The sequence below is a fragment of the Sciurus vulgaris genome (genome assembly GCF_902686455.1).
Source record: "Sciurus vulgaris genome assembly, chromosome: 8".
Classification (NCBI taxonomy): Eukaryota; Metazoa; Chordata; class Mammalia; order Rodentia; family Sciuridae; genus Sciurus; species Sciurus vulgaris.
In genome coordinates, this window is record NC_136468.1 from 113,841,469 (window position 1) to 113,860,172 (window position 18,704).

Sequence of the window (18,704 nt, forward strand, 5' to 3'; positions counted from 1 at the left end):
CTTAAATACTATGTAAAATAATTCTACTTTTGTTCTTTTCAACAGGGTTTTAAGTATTCTTGTTCTTTTGGTTTTTTGTATACAGTATCAGAATTACCTAATCAATTTTCTAAAACTATCTATTTGGCACTCACTGATATTTTATTTAATTGAGGTGTATATGGAGATAATTAGCATCTCTTTTGCATTTTTTTAATCCAAGCAGCCATGAAATCTTCCATGTACTTTTGTCTCATTTTCTTCTATCAACTCTACATTGTAGCTTATTGTATAAGATATTTTACCTTTGATATTTATTTCCAACTTTTAAAATAATTTGTTGCTATTATAAATGGTTTCTTAGAAAATAGGACTTAACACTTTGTTTCTGCTTATATAACTGCAATTGGTTTCTTTACTAACATTGCACTGGATCCGAGTGGCTGCTGTGTTCCTCTGAAGCTTGCCAAGTCATTCAGGCATCCAAATGCTAATCAAGGAATGTGGACAAAGCACATGGAGGAAACTTCTGTATGCCTGGATGAAAACGACCCAGGGGTGGAAATAGGGATAACAATAAACTTTGCTTAGAATGTGGAGTTGTAAACAGAACAACAACCCTTCTACTCTGCTTCTGCATGTCTCCTCAAAATCTCAGATTTTAGGTATTGAAAGGGGTTCCATTTTAATTAATGCAATCCATCCCTAGGTAATTTGGAATGAATAACTATGGTTGTGTTCTAGTCAAACTTATTTGCCAGATTCAGAATTAATGAATTATTGGGTCTGATCAAATAAAAAAAAAGGGAAAAAATGTCCAAAACTGGGAAAAATTAAATTTTCTAGCAAAAAAAAATGTATATAAAGAATTAAATGAATTCAAAGTAACCAAGATTAAGATTGCTAAATCTCTATAAGTAAAGATAAATCAACATTCTGCTGATCAATAAAAAAGAAGGCAATATGAATTTTTTAAATCTTCACAGTAGCAACTACAACTAAGATTTTGAAGGATAAATATAACAAATGACGTTAAAGAACACTATGGAGAAAAATATAAAAAACTATTTAAGAATATAAATGTAAATTAATTAAATGGAGAAGTGAATTTTATGTGCTAAGGGAGAAACATAAGCATTAGAGTTAAATGTTTCCTAAAATGTATTAAATACAGTCAAAAATGTAAGAAATTTAACAATTTAAGAATCCTATTTCCAACATAACTTTGTTTTTGGAATATTTTCACAGACGATTAAAGTAATGTCAAAAATCTGAAGGATAAGAAAGAAAAACTTGACCTATTGGATATTAAGACTAAAAATAAAGTAGCATGACATTGATGCCAAAATGAAAAAAATCATGAAAATAAAATTATTGAGATTGGAAACAAACAAGAATCAAGGTGGAACTTTGAAATATAAAAAAGCAATATTTTATGATATGCAGAAAAATGAATTGTGAAATAAAAACTTGAATACATAGGATTTGTTATAAATATACTGAGTGCTACTTTCAGGTTTTCATTGACTTTTTGTTTTATATTAAAAGGGTTTGAAAATATATTACTAATCGTGGGTGTTTTTTCAGTTGACAAAATATTATTTCTTCAAAAGTTGAGAGAGTCACAAATGGTGAAACTTATGGCATAATCTAACATTTTAAAAAACACTGTTACATTGTACTTTGAAATCTTTCCAAAAGAATTAAATACTGTAGTGATTTCCTATCTGCTGTAATGTGTCAGCATTTCCTTAAACATCAGAAATTGTATGGTGTGCCTTTCTTCTGTTAATGTGATTCTACTGCAGTTCTCCTGCAGAATTTTTTTCTGATATATTTTGTGCTCTAAATTCTTTTTTAATCACTCTATTATTATGTTGCAAAGTTAAGTGTGAAATGAAATTTTTAAAACTCTCTAAGTGAAGCAATATTCTTCATTGATTTATTGTAATGACTAGTATTAAAACATGACCAAACTACAGAAATGCATTGTTTTTATAATTCTTAAACATCAAAATGAAATATTATTTAACTATATTACATATATAATGAACAGTGTCAAGATTTATTTAAATTATGTTTCTGTGCCTCTGAATGAGGTCATATAAACTCTGGGTGTGTATTCACAAAAATAAATAGATGAGCATGAGAGTTGTCACTGCAGTGACATTTAATTATTTAAATTTCTTTTCAGTTACATCCCAAAAATGATCCAGTGGTTTGTCATCAATCATTACCTTCCGTGATCTAATAGCTATCAGTTTGATTTGCTCTTTTCTCAAAGTTATTGAAAATAAATAAAACCAAAAGCTCAATAAAACATGTTTTTTTCACCATCAATTATAATTCTTTCATAAAATATAGGAAAAGTGATTAACAAAGTCACACCTTGACCTTAACCAAAGGTTTATTCCCAGATGAATTGTTTCTAGGAAAGACAATATAATAATGATGTTGATAACCCAGAATCATGCTTCTATGAACCATAGTTCATAGATAGCATCTAATATGCTAGAAAGCTAGCTAGAGAACTTCTAAAATGAAGAAAAATTTGAACTACAATGCACATGTTAAATAAATCACAAAATGTATATTTCTTTGTCAAACTATAAGATAGTAATGCAATATTCTGTGTCAGATCATTTCATAAATTTTCAAAACACACAATAAAATATTATGCAGAGACACATACACACATATGCATACAGTAGGTACTATATTAAATATGTGGTAACATTTGAAAAGTAGAGAGGATAAATTTCAGAATTTTGATGCCTATGAAGGTAACTCACAATGGCTTTCATTCTTTCCCTCAAAGCATGAAGGAAAGATAGAGGGAGGGAAGGAAGGAAGAAAGAAATAAAGAAGAGAAGGGAAAGGAAAAGCAAGGGAGGGCAGACTAAGTCATAAAGTGGGGGTAAATTTTAAAATGTCCTCAACAGAAAACCTGAAGAAAATACCACTTCCTGGTGAAACATCAGAGGACAATAATATAGAAGATGCACTCTAAGTGTCCAAAACAGGAGAAATTCAGGAATGACTAGATCCTATTTGAGACACAAATCATATTGAGATATGTCATACTACTTGTTAAAAAAGGAATAGAAAACTCAAAGATATGCACTACAGAAAAAAAAAAATTTGCCTAGTTATTTTTTTAGAATATGTAAAATCACAAATGATCAAAGAATAAGGACTTTTTCCATATAAACCATATTTAGAATTACCCTCAGATACAATTTCAGTACATTTTAATAGTTTTACATTTAAATGTTGTAACAGCATTCATCTGGTTTTTCAAAATATCAATTGAATAGTACAAGCACAGAATAGCTAGTCAATTTTGGCTATGATCAAAATCAGGACAGAAATTGAACAGAAATATTTAATAAGAGAAGTAGAGCAAAGTGTTAGCACACAAAAAACTGTGACCTTTGGTGTATCCAGAGATACTTGAAAACTCTTTCCCTTAAGAGCTCTGAGAAGATGGGTTTGCCTGACTGATCCTTGTTCCCTACTGTGTCTGTACTATTAACTGTTCTTCCCAGAAAAAAAAAAAAAAAATCAAAGTTATTGGTTATGCTAGAATGGAGAAAAGAAGGCCATAAAAGATACCAACTGTTTCTATTTTTGTGAATAGGAGGGGGGTGGGTGTCCAGCTTCAGCTTTTGGGCGGATTAAATTCTTCAAGCCTCATTTCATAAACAGAACATTCTCATAAAGGCTGAAATCAAAATTCATGAACATAAATGAACAGCTGGTTTACAAATTTTCATCATCTGGTCCACTCTCCAGTTTTACTAAGTGAGGGAGGAACTGTAAGCTTTGTACTCACTAGCCTCATTGAAATCAGGTTTTGGTGACTATGCAGATGGCTAATGTGATCAGGTACATGTCCTCTTAGAACTGAATTAGCTGATATTATTGAGAACACTATAGATTCTTTCCACACTCATTAACTACTTCCTAATATAAAAAAATGGAGAAGATGAAGCATTTGAAAGCATTGTTGTTGGATAATACTGAGTCTGATTAGAGGACAGTAAACAACTTCTGATGTTAAACCTCTTTTCAGATGCTATCAGTTTGCAGACAGAATTCCTACTTTTGAAACTTTCATCATACAAAGACATAGGGCTGTTATTATTATATCACCCTCATGCTCCAACACTGAATTTCAAGTACATATAAGGGTGAGGTAGATTCTTATAACTACAGAATAAGATGACTATATTACACCATGCCCATTTTACTGTGCCAAAGTTCTGTTAAATTCCTGGAATTATAATTGGGTCAATATGCTACATCCATAATAAAAGTACCTTGGAGCCATGAATTTCGTTAGCATAACAACTATGTCTTTTTTAAAATATTTATTCTACCTGAAGTAAATTGTACTTCATGAAAAATGTTTGAAATTAATTTATACATCATTTGACATCATGAACTGAAGCTCAAAAACTGAAAATAATGAATGATAGAACTTTCATTAATTTGATTGGATTATTTCTTTTATCCATTAATCATACCATTTGAGTAAAAAGATTAGTGTGGGAATATCTGCACACCTGAATGGCTGTTGAGAAATGTAAAGCAGTTCATAGAGGATTGGAGAGTTTAGATTCACAGGCAGCGAAACTACTTACACCACCTAAAGATCTGAGCAGTTATTCCACTTGTGAATTCAGCTTGCAAATTACCAAGAATACATTGTTCAGCTGAGTGTTTATACTCAGGGAGAAAAAGGTCATTAAATAATCTTGTAGCAATAGGAGACAGTCCAAGATATGATTGAACTACAAAGTTGAAAACTACCTCTGGAATGAAAGAGCCTACAGAGATGGTTCCTGTAAGTAAGGATAGCAGAAAAGGACACAGAATGGACTAGTTGAAAGCTGAATCCAGATTTTTCAATTTTGGCAGAATGGGATTCCACTTTTTGTATGGTAGTAGAGATATTAAGTTGCTTTATCCTCTCTTATAGATGGCAATTATATATTCTTGAAAAAGAATTGTATAGTGGACTGGACAGAACTCTATATTGGCACTGGGACAGCTACCAATACATGTAGACACTGAAAAAGAGTAAAAAACTTCAGAATAGCATTGAGAATTACATTTTTCCCATTCTCCAGTTAGATCAACAAGCATGTGTCTTGAGGAGTCGGGTAACAAACATCAGGGCTACCAAAATACAGGAGAATTATGCATAAATTCCTGCAAGAATGTTGTCACAGTGGAGGCCCCAATACATTATATACCCCACCAAAATATTTGCCTGACCCCTTTATGCCAAATGCAGAATAATAAGGTCACAAATTGAAGGATAAAGACAGAAGTGATCTGGCTACTGCCCATCACAGAAGAGACAGCTTGGAGTTACCAATGAATTAAATTAATTCTCTGCCAGAATAAAAGTCAATACTTCTCAATGGAAAATAGTGGAATTCACAGTCTCTACAACATATAGTCCTTAAATGTTCAATATATAATAAAAAATTTTAGAGAAGTGAAGAACCTAGATAATATGCCAACTGTCAAAAGGAAAAGTCAATAAGATCCAAATACTGAGTGGTTCAGCTATTGAAATAAACAGAAAAGAATGTAAAGCTATCGAAGGTATATGGATGTATATTTACAAAAAATATGTGTAGAATTTATGAACATAAAGGGAAACAATAGAGGAATATAAATATAAAATCCAACTAAATGGCATCTTAGATACCATATCAGAAGTCGAAGAAGAAAGGGTTAGTTAACCTAGAAAAATGTTCATAAAATTAACCAGAATGAAAAAGAGAAAAAAGAGTGGCCAACTCAGTGACCTGTGCAAAAACATGAAAAAATAAAATGATATGAAACATATAACCACTGAAGATCCATTTAAAAAGGAGAAAGAAAAGTTGTCAGAAAAGTAATTAATTTATGGCAGAATAGTTCTAAAACATGTTGAAAAACCTCAAATTATAGACAAAAATGGCTCACAGAGTTTTAGTATGATAAGAAGAAAAACACGCCTATCTACATGTATCATAGTAGTAACATTGTTAATTTTACATGTCACCTTGACTGGGCTCAGATTGCTGACAAAAACTATGTTTCTAGATGTGTCTGAGCTGGTGTTTCTGGAAGAGATTATCATTTGAATTGGTTGATAAAATCCCATTCCCAAATGTGAATGTGTATCATCCCATTTCTTGAGAGTTTGGGTAGAACAGAAAGGCAGAGAGAGTGTAAATTTAGTTTCTCTTCTTGAACTGCTACACCATCTTCTCATGTGACAGCATTCCTCATATGTGAGCACTCCTGGATCTTGAACTCTCTGAATTAGACTAACCATAGAATTAACACCATAGAATCTGATCTTGTATTATTCAGTTGTTATTGTTTTGTTTTGTTTTGTTTTTTAATGCTAGGTACCATTGTTAAATGTGTTACACATGTCAATTATTTAATTTGACAAGTCCTACAAGACTATGAGGAAAGTATATTTATTATACCCATTGTACAATTAAGGGAAGTAATTGTGACCAAAATACCTCACAAGAAAAACTTAGAGGAGGAAAAACTTATTTTGGCTTATGGCTTCAGATCAGCAGGCTCCAAGGCACCAGGATATGGTAGAGAAAAGCTGCTAAATTCTTGGTGGTTGGAAAACAGTCAGGTGGTATGTGTCCTGAAAGGGATTATCTTTTCCCTGCCACCTCCCACAAGTATGAGAAACATGAAGAAACCCACATTAAGCATCTTCAAAACATTGCTAAAAAGAAGTGATAAACCTTTAAATCATCTCTTAAAGAGGTCATGCTATAATACAGAAGGGAAAAAAAAAAAAAAAAACACCTAAGAACAGAAGAGTTATTTTTAGAAACTATGGCAGTGAGAAGACAGGAGAACAAAACTTTAAAGGCTACAAAGAAAAAAATACATCAACCTAAAATTTTATACCTAACAAAAATATCTTCTAAAATATGTATAAAGACAGGTATATAAAAGAATTTTCAGGCATTAAAAATGTCTTATTCATCAGTACCCAACCTGCACTACAGAATATTCTTCAGACCGAATAAAAATATTTTCTTAGGCAAATATGTATAACCAGAAAGCAATGGAGCTGGGCATGGTGGAACATTCCTGTAATCACAGAGACTTGAGAGGCCGAGGCAGGAGGATTGCAAATGTGAGGCCAATCTCAACAACTTAGTGAGACCCTGTTTCAAAATAAAAAGTAAAAGGGACTTGGGATTTTAAAAAAAGTAAAAAAAAAAAAAAAAAAGTAATGGAAACCACTAGAAACAGTAACTAATTGAATAGTTATATATGGAGGTTTTGCAAAGTATTATTGCTATTCACTTTCTACTGCTGCTATAATATCAATCAATAAACCTAGTGACATAATGCAAATGTATTATCTTACAGTTCTTGAAGTCATGAGTCTAAAATAGGTCAAAGGAAATATTTCCTCCATGAACTCTGTAAAAGAATCTGTTTCTCAACCTTCTCCAGTTTCTAGAAGGTGTGAATACTTCTTGGTTTGTGGGTCCTTCATCCATGTTGAAAATCTACAAAATATAATCCTTGTTCCCCTCCTATCTCCTTCTCACCAGGATCCTTGTTTTTTTTTTTTTTTTGGTTGGGCCCACCCAGGTAATTTTTCCATCTTGATATCCTTAATCACATCTACAAATTCCCTTTGAGCATGTAAGGTGACATAGTCATAAGTTTTGGGGATTAGGGCTTAGAAATTTGGGGAGGTAAATATTATGCCTATCACAGTGAATCCTTAAAAGATGATTGATTGCTAAAATAAAAATAAAAACTGTATTATGGTGCTTATAACACATATAAGAGAGTGTGTGACTTACCTCGACTCTTAGCTTGTCGGGATGGTAACCAGGACCCGGTGTCTGCTCCTCTTGCCTTTGCTTCCTAACCTGTAGCCACCATGCGTGAGTGCATCTCCATCCACGTTGGCCAGGCTGGTGTCCAGATTGGAAATGCCTGCTGGGAGCTCTACTGCCTGGAACATGCCGTCCAGCCTGATAACCAGATGCCAAGTGATAAGACCATTGGGGGAGGAGATGACTCCTTCAACACCTTCTTCAGTGAGACAGGCGCTGGCAAGCATGTGCCCGGGCAGCGTTTGCAGACCTGGGACCCACGGTCATTGTTGAAGTTCTCACTGGGACCTACCATCAGCTTTTCCACCCTGAGCAGCTCATCACAGGCAAGGAAGATGAAGCCAATAACTATGCCCGAGGTCACTACACCATTGGCACAGAGATCATTGACCTTGTCTTGGACAGAAATCGTAAACTGGCTGACAAATGCTTCTTTAAGGCTTCTTGGTTTTCCACAGCTTTGGTGGGGAACTGGTTCTGGATGGAACAGCTGATAGAACGGCTCTCTGTTGGGTACAGCAAGAAGTCCAAGCTGAAGTTCTCCATTTACCCAGCCCCCCAGGTTTCCACAGCTATAGTTGAGCCCTACATCTCCATCCTCACCACCCACACTACCCTGGAGCACTCTGATTGTGCCTTCATGGTGGACAATGAGGTCATCTATGACATCTGTCTCAGAAACCTTGACATTGAGTGCCCAACCTACACTAACCTTAACTGCCTTATTAGCCAGATTGTGTCTTCTATCACTGCTTCCCTCAGATTTGATGAAATCCTGAATGTTGACCCTACAGAATTCCAGAACAACCTGGTAACCCCGCATACACTTCCCTCTGGCCACATATGCCCCTGTCATCTCTGTTGAGAAAGCCTACCATGAACAGCTTTCTGTAGCAGAGATCACCAATGCTTGCTTCGAGCCAGCCAACCAGATGGTAAAATGTGATCCCCGCCATGGTATATACATAACTTACTGCCTATTGTATCGTGGCGATGTGGTCCCCAAAGATGTCAATGCTGCCATTGCCACCATCAAGACCAAGCGCAGCATCCAGTTTGTGGATTGGTGTCCCACTGGCTTCAAGGTTGGCATTAATTACCAGCCTCCCATTGTGGTGCCTGGTGGAGACCTGGCCAAAGTTCCGTGTGCTGTATGCACATTGAGTAACACCACAGCCATTGCTGAGGCCTGGGCTTGCCTGGCTCACAAATTTGACCTAATGAATGCCAAGCGTGCCTTTGTTCACTGGCATGTGGGTAAGGGGATGGAGGAAGGAGAGTTTTCTGAGGCCCTTGAGGACATGACTCATGACTACTCTAGAGAAAGATTATGAGGAGGTTGGTGTAGATTCTGTTGAAGGAGAGGGTGAGGAAGAAGGAGAGGAGTACTAATTACTGTTTCTTTCAACCCCGCAGCATATCATGCTCTCAGAACTTGAGTTTCAGCACTAGCTAACAGGCATTTGAGGTTTACTGATTAGATTGTCTTTACTTAATGATGATCATGTCTGTATTTTTCTGTGTGTACTTTAAGATCTTTCCATCATGTCTCAAAGTAAAGCCTTTAAAGAAAAAAAAAATATGTAAGACTAAAATGATTAACAATAGCAATACAAGCCTGGAAGTTTGTATGCCATGTGACAATATATAGTATCGCTTGAGGCTAGATGCAATAAATTTGTAGGGATGAAAAAGATCATTTTATGAAAATAGGATAAACTAAAAGGACACAAACAAAACAAAAACAAAAAAAGAGGACACATCCTGAATGTTTAGAAAATGAATAATGTAATATTAAAATGTATAAATAAAACTAAAAATGCTGGCAAGAAAAATGAGCATATTTATAGTTGTAGTTGGATATTTCAAAAACCTTCTATAAATAATTAAGAGGAGAGGTATGCAGAAAATCAACAAGGGTATTATAGTCTTGAAAAACACTACCAACCAAGGTGCCTGATTGATAGTTACTGAACACTCTAACTAAAAAACAGCAGGAAACACATTTCTCTTGAGGGTTCATGAAACATTAACCAAAATAGAACACAGTCTGTCCACAAAACAAGCTTCATATGCAAAATGACTCAAGACCTTAAAGGTATGTTTTCTGACAAATAAAGGGAGAGAGAGAGAGAGAGAGAGAGAGAGAGGAAGGAAGGAAGGAAGGAAGGAAGGAAGGAAGGAAGGAAGGAAGGAAGGAAGGAAGGAAGGAAGGAAGGAAAGAAGGGAAATATCCTTGGAAAATCTCCATGTATTGATAACAAATTAACATTTCTAAAATATACATGAATCAAAGAAGAATTTTTTTAAAACTTTAGAAAGAATTTTGAACTGAATCTAAATAACCAAACAATCAATCAGAATTTATAGATTATAATTCAATTAATTTTCAGGGGGAAATACATAGGAAATGCTTCGTTTAGGAAAAAATAAGCAAAACACAACGGACCTGAAAGTTTACCTTTTATGTTAGAAAGAGAAGAATAAACTAAATACAAGAAGGCAGAAGAAAGAAAATAACGCATATTATAGTATTAATCAATATAGTTGAGATAGAAGTTGAAGTACCAAAAAGGAATGCAGATATCAAACTCCTACAAGAATATTAGTAAAACAAGTCTAAAAACATATACAAAAGAATATGCAACATAAAAACTTGAATTTTTTTCAGGATTTCAAGTTGGTTCAACTTCAAAAACAAATTCCTATAATATGCTAAATATTATACAATTACCTTAGTAGAGGAAGCAAAATTGTATTTTATAAAATCCAATACCAATTCATGATAAAATTGCTAAACAGGTTAGGAAGGGATTTTAGTAACTGGACAAATATTTTCTTTAAAACTTCGAAAGCTAGAAATAAAAAAACAAGAATAAAAATTTTACAGCTTACAGTGTTTGGCAGTTTTAACAAAAGAAGCATGATGTTTGTACACTGAATACAATGAATCATTGCTAAAAAGAATTAAAAGAAGATATAAATTAATTGAGTCATATTCTATTTTTATCAATTGGAAGAAACAATATGGTTAAGACAGCAATTCTCTCAAATTGATCTATAGATTCAAAAGCTCTGTCAAATCCCAGCAGAGTTACTTTTGCAAAATCTCCCAACTGATCCTAAAATCAACAGGGAAATACAAAGAATCCAAAATACCCAAAAAATCTTGAAAATATTTGATAACTTGGAAGGTTTACTTTTTTGTATTTCAAAACTTACTACAAAGCGACACTAATTATAAAGGGTATGAATCATGTAATAAAGACAAGTAGATTGATAGGACACAGTTCAAAGTCCTAAAAGAAAGACCCTTTGTGATCAATAGAATTTTAATAAAAGTGTCAAAGTAATTCAGTCAGGAAAGACTTTTTCAGCATTGGATAACTTCAAGGAGAAGACATAGTAAAAGTACAGGCCAGCATACTCACAAGGAATGTCCAACCCCAGGACATTTTACAAATAATGTTTCTTTGGAACATAGACATAACCCATGTTTCATGTGACTGATTCATGATACATCAGCACAGTTGAACAGCAGAGGCAGGTAATTTAGCCTACAAAGACTTAATGTATACTACCTGGTGCTTCATAGGTGAAGTCTACATTATCTGATTTAGATTAGTGTCTCACACTATACTGAAAAATTAACAAAATGGATAATAGACCTAAATGAATCAGAAGAAGCTACTATTTTCTTCAAAGAAAATCTTGGAATAAATCTTTCTGACTTGAGTTTGGAACTATTTCCATGTCATATAACAAAAGTACAAGCATTAAAATAATAAAATGGGCAAATTGAATTTCATCAAAATAAAAAAAAATACTTTATGCTTGTGAAGGTCATCATAGAGAAAACAAAAAGCTAAGTCAAAGTTAGACAGAGAATTATTATGGATAATATATCAATTAAAATTCTTGAATTCAGGATATATAATAAACCCTTTCAGTTTAAGACAAAACCATTTTCTAAAAATGGGCAAAATATTGAGTGAACAATTCAACAAAAATAAACAGCCAAAAAGTGCTTAAAAATATCTAAACATGATTATTTGTGAAGGAAATACAAATTGTAACCACAATATAATTATTACTTTAAACACACTAAGATAGTTACAATGAAAAGGAGACAAGCACTATGTTAATGAGAATGTGGAAAAACTAAAAACCTCAGCCTTTGATGACATGAATATAAAATGGTTCAGCCTCTATGAAAAACATTTTGTCAATCATTTATAAATTTAATTGTATACCTAGTTTACAACCCATGCACAACTACTTACCTAGGAAAATGAAAACCTGTATTTACATAAACATTCTCATTAATCTTTGTAGAAGATTTATTTATAGCCACGAGGAATTGGAAGTAACTTAAATGTTTCTTGGCTGAACTCTTGTACATCAGCACAATGTACTATTAGCCATAAAATATATAAACTATCAATAAACACACCACCATATATGTACAAAAATGCATTTTACTGTGGGAAAGAACCTAGCCTCAAAATCTTCATGCTATATCATTTCATTTATATGACATTCTATGAAAAGGCAATGCTATAGGATTGGGTCATAGTTATGAGGGATTTAAATGAGATAGAGTTGATTACAAAAATGTGACAAAAGATCTGAGGAGAGAATGATGAAAATATTCATTGTGATGTCTGGTTTAATGACATTGCACATTTTTCAAAATGCATACAAAAAGAGTACATTTATCTAAATATAAGTTATAAAATAATTTTTAAACAGAAAAAAATTAGAGAAATTAAAATTAGAAAGCTAGGAAAATAATCCAGAGGAAAGTGGGAAGTAGGAATACAGTAAGAAAAAGAGTAACAGAGAGAGAAATGGAATTTACAGAAAACAGCATATTGATGAACAAATGCAAATAAATGCATTAACGAATGCATAAAATTAACAAATGCAACAAATTAAATGTAAATGCACAGACACTCTAATGAAATTCACAGATTGTCCAACTGAATAGATAAATAAGATCCTACATATTCTGTATTCAAGAGCCATTCTTCAAGTATAAATATTTGTATTAAAGGACGGAAAGTACATTGCATGCTAATTTTAAACACAAAAGTAACCTAAAGCAGTTGTATTCGTACTAGACAACATAGACCTCAAAACAAGGACACATACACAAGGGGTATATCATACACACAAAGGAACCGATTTATAAGAAAGACGCAACCTAAAAGCAGAACTCCCAAGCAGGTACAGCAGAACCAACTAAACTAAAGGGAACAATAGACAAACTTTTTTGGGGATTTTAATAGTCATGTATTCTAAAAAGTAGTTGATCCTGGTAGAGTGAGAGAATTCACCACAAAGTTGCTTAGGAAAAATTTCTGGTTTGAAGAAAATGAACCATTACCTTGAGAGAGTCATGAATTACTTACATCTATTCATTAGTCAAAATTGATCAAATTATACATTAAAGATGTATGGAAATTTCAAATATATGCATATTTTAAAAATAGAACTGTAAGAAGACTCAATGTTTGATGATAGGTTTTTTTTTAAGTGGTTTGAATCAGCACTTCTGAACCTGCATTCCCTGTATCTAGTCTTGAGCAAATGTGTAAATAGATTGAAGGTAAATAAAGGAGAGCAGATTTCTCACTTTGGAGAGTGGAATTACATTAAAGGGTGCAGGGTTAAAGGGATCAATAGACAGGGCAGGCTTGGTTGTCTCACAAAGATGAAGGTCATTGTCTGTGAACTGAAAGAAGCTCTGGGTGTTGACTAATCTGAAATGCATTAATGGCTTATTCTTTGAGCATTCTCCACCAGACACAGTCCCTTGTGGATAGAAAACACTGGGAATCCCTTTATGAAAAGCTATTCAACAAGGGGGAAAAGCTATTTGTGTGCTAATTTCCTGGCTTTGATAGCTGTTCTATAGTTAAAGTTTGATAATATTAGTGGGAAATGGGCAAACTGAATTTTCTACTCTTGAACCTGTAACATTTTATTGAAAGTTAAAATTATCCCCTCCCCATAAGAAAGTTTTAAAACGTCTATTCCCTAGTGCTGGGAGATGTGTTTTCATCTCCTCAGTGTCTAGCGGTGGGTAATTTCCCAGAAATATCTAAATACCATCACAGCTTCTTAAAACCTCCATCAGTTCACATGTGAGTTCTTACCTTCTCCTTAAAATGGAATAAGAATCATTTATTAATAAATCTGGGTTGCAGCTTTAAATTTTCTCTTTAAAAGAAGGAAAAAAGTTCATTTAGTTTACAAGCTCCATATGGTAGCTGCTTGTAGGCATCTGGTACGTGGTAGACATTTACATGTTTGTGCTTCTATGATCCTGAATGTTTTTACTACTGACATGATGCCAAAGTGAATGGAAATCGTAACAGAAAATGTGAATGGAGAGTGTGGCTTCAGGAGGGAAGGAAGCATGCCTTTTTCTCTCTACACTCTACTCTGTACTGAGCTCTGAAATGATCCCATACTTCTTGTATTAAATTAATTAAATTATCAAATAAATCCCAGATATGTGCTGATGAGATGATCTAATCATAAATGTCAATAATATACAACTAATTCAGATTCTTAAATTATGCAATCTCTGTAATTTTTTGGTACATTTGTTTTTTCTTTCTATAAAAGTATCACATTAAACATAGAAAGCTTAGAAAAAATACGATGAAAATAAAATTCACCTTAAACGTTATTACCCAACTTTATCACATTTAAAATTTCCTTAGGTTTTTATACTTTTCTATAACAATATATATTTTATAAAATTGTGGAGTGCTTTAGATTATACAAGATGATTTTACCTTCAACCACTAGTTTTATACTGCTTCATATATTGAACAACTATTGCCAATTTTTTCATACATAATAACTTTTCCTTGAAAAAAACCCCACTCATCTAGGATAATTTGTAGACAATGACTTTTTATCTGCATCTTTTAGTGCATACATTTATGATGCAAACTCTTCAAAAAATTGTCATTGGCTGGGATATGATTCCAATAATGTCCTTTTTTTTTTTTTTTTAAGTTTCCAAGATCCGTTTATTTATAATTAATCAAGAACTTGGAGATGTAAATGTTTTCTCAGATGAGAATAGTTTTATTTGTTCAGCTGCCACAAAGCCCTGCTGAGGCTATATCCCTTCTGCAAGATGAGAAAAAGCTTTCTGCACATTTTACTCAAAAATGTAGCACAAAAGGTAAGAAACATGTTACTTAGCTGAACTCTCCACTGGCTTAATCCGCTATAATTGTGGATAATCATCCACTGAAGCAGTAGCAAGACAAAAACAAATCAATTAGTCTAACATCTAAGTCCACGAGATTAAGATACACACAGTTACAAAAGGATAAGGAGGTATATTGTGTTAAACGAATTATGTGTGTGAAGAAACAATGAATCAGAGCTGGAGCAGATAATCAGAAAATTAGGAAATTTGGGATTTAAGATTTAATTATAAAGGAAGTGAATAAAGAGCCCAGCTTAAAAAAAAAGAAAAAAAAATATATAGTATAGCCTTCACTGCAAAGAAGCATATTCACACAAACTTTACTAAGAAGAATAAAATAACTATAATAATTGATATACATTTCAGTTACTGGCATCCTGTCTGCATGGTTGTTACTAGAAGGAAAAGAAAAAGTGAATTACTAATGCCATGGTTATGGGATTACAGATGCATGAACACAACTTAATTCTTCATTACCTAGAAAGCTTATGAAGTTTACAGAGTAAATGACTTCTTCCACTATTGTTATGGTTTAGATATGGGTGTTCCCCAAAAGCTCATGCATGATACAGTGCAAGGTTTAGAAGTGAAAAGATTGGGTTGTGAGAGACTTAACCTAGTCAGTGCATTAATCCTCTGAAAGGGATTAACTGCATGGTAACTGCAGAGTGTGGCTAGAGGAGGTAGGGCATTGAGGGAGTGCCCTTAGGGTATATATTTTTGTTCCTGGTGAGTGGAGTTGTCTGTCTGCTTTCTAATTATCATGTACTGTTACTTTCCTCCTCCACACCCTTTTGCCATCATGTTCTGCCTCATCTCAGGCACAGGGCAATGGAGTTGCCCATGTATGGAATGAGGTCTCTTAAATCGTGAGCACCAAATAAACTTTTACTCATCTAAAATTTTTTTTGATGGGTCTTTGGTCACAGTGGTGATAATCTGACCAAAATAACTATTTCCAACAACTATTTTATAACTTAACTGCCATGCACCCCTTTCTTAAGATTTTATGATTCTTAATACTTTGCAAATAATTGTTTTTGGTCTTTATTTTTAAAAACAAGATAAGTATTCATCATTTGAAATACCTCACACCTTTCCCCAACCACTGCTAACTCACTCTGGGTGCCCTACTACTTTGAAATTGTAGTCTAACTCTTTATGTTTGTATGATTTAGTACATTTGTTTGGATCTACACACAGTATAGAATAATGTGCTTGCAAAGTTGTATTTCTTAATTGTTTGGGATTTCAACTCACCAAGCTATATAGCGTTATATTATTCATGTAAGATACTCTATACTGGACAGGCATGGTGGTGCACACAGTTAATCCCAAAACTCGGCAGGCTGAGGCGGAAGGATTTCAAGTTTGAGGTTAGCCTCAGCAATTTAAAGAGGCCCTAAGCAACTTAATGAGACCCTGTCTCAAAATAAAAACTAAAAAGGTCTGGAGATGTACCTCAGTGATAAAGTGCCCTTAGGGTCAATCATTAGTACCAAAAAAAAAAAAAAAAAAAAAAAAAAAGAAAGAAAGAAAGAAAGAAAGATGCTCTATACTATTCCATTGAATAAGACATCAATTTTTTTCTTTTTGATGTAAAGTAAGATTGTTTTTATTTTTCCTTATTCCAAATCATATTTGATGAAAATCTGCCTGTTGCTTGAAGTGTATGTGTGGCCACTTCCCTGTAAATATCCAAGATACTAATTATTTGCTCATCTGATATGCTCATTCTCAATTTAAGTAGAAGTTGTTAATTTGTTCTGTAAATTGATTTTATCAGTTTACATTACCACCACTATGGTGAGGATTCACTTTCCTCCATCAACCAACAACATATGTTATGGGCAGACTTGTGAAATGTTGCTGGCCCAATGTGTGTGAAATGCATTTGCTTCTAACCTGATTATTATTATGATTGACATGTTTGCATAATTGAAGATTTGAATTTCCTTTTCTGTGATTTACCTTTTCATCTACTTTGCCACTTGTTAGATTGGATGCTTTTGTCTAAAACATATTCTGGAAATTAGTTCTTTAATGAATACCTGTTTTGAAAAATCTTCTTGCAGTTTGTGTCCTTTATTTCAAAATTAATGTGTCTTTTTTCATTTAAATGTATTCTTTTTATATAGTCACATTTAGTAATATTTTCTTTACAATTCCCTAAAAACGTTAGTTTGTTTTTAGATATAAATTATTGATTTATAAACAATTACTGTACACAAGAAATTATTGATTTATAAACAAGTACTGTATACTTTTAAAGATACAAGTTTTTTTTTTGGTCTATGGATACTCAATTGTCACCCATGGTTAATTGCCTTTATTTCTCAACTGCTTTCTAATACTGTTTCAATCATACACCAAGTGTCCTCTTGGTATAGACTGTTTTCACACTCAATAGGTTCCAAGAAATTATTATTCCTCCTTGACCAAATACATATAGCTTCATTATAATAATTTTTAATAACAATTAGGATGATCTATGATCCTATTGAGATTTAATGTCAGATAGGCTATGCTTATCTTTTCATTATCTTCCTAAAATTTGTTGTTTTTACTGTGTGTTCATCTGAACTCAAGGAGTTTGTGTCCAACAATTTTTATGGCTTATGTTTTTTTTGACTTCTTTTTCTTTGATAATTCTGCATATATGATTATATCATCAAGACAGGGATAAGCAAATTTCAAATTATTATTTTAATATAATCATCCGGTGAATCTTTTTAATAGTCTATTTACTAGGCCTTTATTAAAATCTCATAATTTAATATTTATATTTTAGCCAATTAATAACTTAAGACTTCCTAGCAGTTTTTTATTTGTTCTTTTTAGTTATATGACAGTAGAATGGATTTCAATATATCATACATACATGGAGTAAACTTCCCATTCTTGTGATTTTACATAATGTGGAGTTACACTGGTTGTATATTCATATATGAACGTAGGAATGTTACATCCACTTCATTCTACTGTCTTTCTCATTTCCATCTCCCCTCCTTTCCTCCCATTCCCTCTGTATAATAGGTGAACCTCCACTCCTTCCTCCCCTTTGTGTATTATGAGTCAGCATCCACATATCAGAGTGAACATTCTGCCTTTGTTTTTGGGGGGACTGGCTTATTTCACTTAGCATGATAGCCTCCAGTTTCATCCATTTCTGACAAATTCCACGATTGCATTCTTCTTTATGGCTGAGAAATATTTCATCGTATATATGTACCACATTTTCTTTATCCAGTCATCTATTCAGGGGCATCTAGGTTGGCTCCATAATTTGGCTATTGTGAATCAGGCAACTATGAGCACTGATGTGACTGTGCCACTGCAGTATGCTGATGTTAAGACCTTTCCCCAGGAGTGGGGAAACTGGGTCGAATGGTGGTTCCATGCACGTTTTCTGAGGAATCTCCATTCTGCTTTCCACAGTGGTTGCACCAATTTGCAGTCCCACCAGCAATGTATGCGTGTATCTTTTTCCCATCCTCACAAACATTTATTGTTACTTTTATTCTTGATAATTGCCATTCTGACTGAAGCAAGATAGAATCTCAGTGTAGTTTTAATTTGCATTTCTC

The 18,704-nt window shown here is 33.4% G+C and overlaps 1 pseudogene across 1 annotated transcript; it reads left to right on the plus strand.

Moving 5' to 3' along the window:
* Positions 1-7,847: 7,847 nt before the first annotated feature.
* On the plus strand, positions 7,848-9,614 carry LOC306667916 (tubulin alpha-1B chain-like; annotated as a pseudogene). The gene has a single exon. The product of its transcript is annotated as a tubulin alpha-1B chain-like (transcript).
* Positions 9,615-18,704: the final 9,090 nt, after the last annotated feature.